Source organism: Gallus gallus, chromosome 3 (assembly GCF_016699485.2).
Source record: "Gallus gallus isolate bGalGal1 chromosome 3, bGalGal1.mat.broiler.GRCg7b, whole genome shotgun sequence".
In the NCBI taxonomy this organism is placed as follows: Eukaryota; Metazoa; Chordata; class Aves; order Galliformes; family Phasianidae; genus Gallus; species Gallus gallus.
The window spans coordinates 18,036,412-18,041,535 of record NC_052534.1 but is presented as its reverse complement, the minus strand read 5'-3'; positions in this window follow the sequence as shown (position 1 = coordinate 18,041,535).

Sequence of the window (5,124 nt, the reverse complement as noted above, 5' to 3'; positions counted from 1 at the left end):
CCACTGCTCAGAGATAGGGACTGGAGTGGAATTTTAGCCACGTAGGAACTTTCTACCCGGGTCACTCTGAAATGGGCCAATGACATCAAACCTGTGTGTGAAGAGACATTATCGTTTTGCTGTACCCAGCTCACACCACCCTTTTCTTTCCCTGGCTAGCAGCTCATCCCAAGAAGCCCAGCTATCAATTCCTGACATCCCACCACACAGCAGAGGCCCTGCATCATATCCAAGCCCAAGGTTGTTATTTCCTCACTTCAGCATCCAGTTTTCCCTATGCGTTTCTTCTGCTTCTCAGCATCTCTCCACCCTCCAATCATTAAAAGCATTTAAGTTTTTTCACCTTTAAGGCAAAAAGGAAGCAAAGAGGAATATCATCTCCAGCTGAAATTAAAAGGAGAATTTTAATAGGTAGAACACTGTTATTCTGTGGTTGCAGGACATACACCTGCAGCGCTCCTAAAAGCATCTTTCAGCCAAATACATAGAATAAGAGAGGCTAAAGAAGCTAAATTTCTGTAGAGTATCTCTTCGGGATCTCACTGTAATCCAGAACTCCTTTTGCCCAGTTTCCCCATACATGACCCTTGCTCTGACAGACTGCAGTATGTCATGATTCCTCCACTTCCTCACATACAATGCATGGTCATCATAGCAAAAGCAAGGCAAAGGTAGCAGGAGCTTATTTACTTAATTCCCCAGCAGCTTATCAAGTCAAACCCAGCCCAGACACCCTGGGAATGCAGCTGAGAGGGACATAAGAGCCTGGTTTGCCAGAAGCAGCTCTTCCCAAGGTAGTGGGTGGGAAAAGGCCTGGCTCTGCAGAAGCCCATGCTGAGCCAGGCTGGTGCATATCAAGTGGCTGCAGCTGGCTTATCCCCACCCAGTTGGGTGTAATAGAGGATGCTGCTCTCTTCCTCAGCATTCAAAGCCAATAGGATGTACGCAATTAAAATGAAGAAAACAGACAAAAAAAAATATTCCAAGCCATCAGCAGGCATGAGCCTGTCCCAGAAACCAATCTGCCTGCACAATATGTAGTGATTTAAACTGGATTATCATTTAGCAGTCAAAACATCGGCACTACTGCACCCGTACTGGCCCTGTCTCCGCAGTCCCTGTCCTTGAACAGCTTCCCTCCATCACATAGAACCCACCACCAGCTGACCCGGCCTTGCTCCTGCCACAAGGATCCAGGAGACAGCAGCAGTACTGAGTGCTGCTAGAGTCAGGTTTGGTTTTCAGAAGTTTACACAGTCTCCTGAGAGAAAATTTCTGCAAACACAGCTTTAACTGGAGTCACTGAGGACAGCAAGAAAACAGGTTTTGCTCATTAGCAGTGCTAGCTGTAGCCTCCAGAAACACTTTGTGCAGGTGCCCAAGAAGAAAGCTAAAAAGAGAAAAGAACAACATAGCACAGACTCTTTGCACAGCAAAGCCCTGCCAGCACCTGTCGGGCTTGCACCCCAGACATCTCCTGAAGCACACAGCCCTGCAAAAGTCCCGGGCCATCCCTGCTGTCCAAGGCAGTCCAGCCAAACAAAGTCCCTGCCAGGCTGTGCTAGATCTCATCTTGTCCAAATACGTCAAAAACAGGAGCCCAGGGCGGGATGTAGGTTTGCTGAGATCAGGGCTATTCTGGTGCAGACGAGCTATGTGCTGCTGATAGGGAGGATTAATGAGCCAGGCTGCTCATCCGTTGCAATTAGAAACAACACTACAGCTATTCTGGTGCCATTTCTCTGCTGAGAAGTTGGGCTGCTTATCAACACCTTCCCCTTACTTATCTCTGTGTAATCATGGCTACATTAAACATAGGATGGCAAACTGGCAGCAGTGCCGTTGGCACACGTTGCGCTGTGCCTAGAGCTAAGGTGCAAAGGGCCATTTGCAGGTGCTCACACAGCAATAAAAGCTGTTTAGAAGAAGGCACTAATAAGACTTCTGTGTCACCTAATTGGAGCAAAAATTGCTCAGTGCATACAGGAGAAACACGCACACTAAGGACTGAGTTTGCCTCAAGTCCAAGGAGCGGGAGCTCAGCTAGTGAGATTTCAGCCAACTGCAACACTTTTCAGCAAACAGTAGAAATTTTAAGAAACAGATTAATGGCATTAGTAAAGCAAGAGAAGCCCTGGGTCATTGGCTCTCTGTTCCTCATTTTGCTCTGTGACCAAACACATCTCTGACCCACAAAACAAGAGGAACACCACCTCTGTAAAGGTTGGGTACTCACCTTCGGATTCCACAGGGTAATTTACACACATGGGCAAATATTAACATCAGAGAAGAGCTCCTGAAGAATCTTAATGCCATGCATTGCAACCATACCGTGCTTTATTATACAGAGCTGTAATCATTTTATCTGCATAGACTAGAAAGACTATATATTCACAACTGTGTGCCAACAGGCATCAAAAATGCATAGGAACAACCGAGCTCTCATTGCAAGCTTTCTGAGAGTTTTAGTATTACTACACAGGCAGGAGCTCAGCTGAGTCAGCTAGCAGCAGCCCATCTGCTGCCTGCAAATTCCTACTGACTACATCAGGGATCCCAGCTCAGAGCAGCTAAAGAACAGCACAGGTAGAACATTCCTCAGCACCTTCCTAACTCCCACTGAAAGCTAATCACTACAAGACAGCCTCAGGTGTCAGAGTACTAGAAGACAGGGCTAAGCAATCTGAGGCACATGCACAACACTACACCTGACCTGCATGCATTTAAAAGAACTCTCAGATGGCTGCTACCAGGGCTAAAGTTCTGTACAGGACTGTTGGATAGACCTTTGTAAACAAACAACTCCAGGTAATTCCTCAGTCAGTCTGCCAATACCTCACCATTTTTCATTCCAACATTCTCTTCCATCACCTCAAAGAATTTTGTCAGTGATCATGACATGTTCTCAGAGCAGCTTATACTATAATTATGCTAAAAGCTCAACACCTAAACACACCTTAAAGTACAGCAAGACCTTCCAAACCCAGTGGCTCTCTACTTAGAGCCCTTGCATCACACACAACCTCTGTCCATCCTTATAGCAGCTGACCACCGCACTCTATGATGTGATCTTCTCCAAATGCTCTGCTGTGTGCCAAAAGCGCAACCCGATACAAAAACCTCAAGTGCCAGACAGCTCCTTCACCTCTCCATGACAAATAAATCTTCACGATAAACCCATGCTCTCTTACATCACATCTTATATATAGACAACCAAAGGAGCTAAGGTACAGCAAGAAATGTAAAGTCAAAGTACATGAATCAAATTACATTTAACCTCTGGCTTAGTACCTTCAACTAGTAGATATAGTTTGTATTACAGTGTTTTAACTTTACTCTCTAATTAAAATTAGTTCCCTTAAGTATTTCTTGCTGTACCAAACTCTCCCTATCACAGATATAGCCACAGTTATCATCAGGCACCAACCTTGAGGTCATCTTCCCTTGTTCTTGAGATGAAGCCAATCTTAAGGCAGAAATTCACTGCAACAATCCAACGTCACTTGCCCAGGAAAGCAACAAACAGGAAAGCCACTCCTGATGATGAGTTTAAGCCTGACTGGGTCCAAAAAAACCCAACACAAGCTCAGACTTCCTAAGGCAAAAGGCTGTATTTCTGTAGACTCTAGCACTCCGTCTCCACAAAGGCACAAAAAGATCAGCCTCTGACTCACCAGCAGGTTTTCTGCATCTCACACTGATTAGGTTCAGCTGCAGCTCATTACACACCTGCTAGGCCTCCCCACCCTAGAGAACATGAGCTGGAGAGGCACTGCTCACAGGTGCTTGTGATGTGTAATTGCTTCACCTCACAACATCCCTTGCCCAGTAACAGAATATCTCCAAACAGGAGTTGCTGCAGACTTTAGTCTCTGGCCTTTTGGAGAGAGATGCTGCCTGGACAATCCTCAAGTCAAATCAGGAGTCCTTCAGGGTGCTTGAAGACGTGCAGGGGCTGTTAAGAGGAAGGCAGCCCCTCAGCAGGTGTGGTGCTCAGCTGAGCAGGCCAACCAAGCAGACCTGGAGACTGGCAGCACTAGGGGTCACTCCTGAGACCACAGCACGGCTTGTGCCATCTCCTTTTGCTGCCAGCAGAATGCCTGGGTGTGCTCTTTTTAATCCATGGCTCTCCCATCAGCTCCCAGTATCTAGCTGTGTGCCCACTGCTGTAAACCATGATGTTGGTAAACACTTGTGTACCTACAGGAGGGCAAATATGCCACAAGAAAACAGACATCTGCTAATGAGCCAGCCATCAGCCACTCATTAGTCTTTGCTTGCCTCCTTAACTCTGTCGAAAGATAATTTATTTCTGTCCTCCTCACTGAATCTCCCTTTCCTCAGGAGAAGCCTGCTGGGAGCACATGGCTGAGCCAGCCCTGCCGTGGCCAGTCAGGCCTTGAGGCCTACGTGCCCCCAGCCTGCTGGGTGCCTTCCTATACCCCTCAGCTCCTGCCTCAGCCCCATTAGCTCCTGGGAGTGCTTTTGAACCTTCCCACAACCACTGGCTGGCAGATCTTGTGACAAGATGCTGCCTCCACAGACTGTTCCATCTTAAAGCAATCGTGTGGGTGGGAAAGGGACCTCAGACTTGCCTTCTCCCCCAAAGGAAATTGAGGGCAGGATCAAGGCATCAGCAAACAGTAACAAAGGGGAAGACTTGTCTTGAATTCAGTCCTCCTTTGTTCCCCTTAGGCTTAGGACTGCCACGACCTAGGTTGTGTACTTCACTTGCTCTGTGGAACTCCAGCATTATCATGCAGATCCTACTATCAGTAATGTAGGCTGCTACAATCTCAGCCAGCCCCACTGCTCTTTCCAAAAGGACTCCCTTGCTCTGACTCACAGAGCTGCAAGCAGCAAAGAGCCTTTCTAACCTCCTCTCTGCCTGCTAACAACATGACCCAGGTGCAGCCATCTGCAGTTCATGCAGAGCAGCTGAAAAAGGCTGAGCCCAATGGCAAAGAAAGAAGCCCATCTTTAGGGAGGGATGTTTTTTCCCACTAGAGCATGCTGTCCTCAACCCCCAGCAGTTGGAGCCCAGGAGGGTTTGCTGCCTGGGTAATGCTCCCTGCCAAGGGCATCTCACTGAAGGGACCAACCATAGGAAAGAAAAAAAATCAG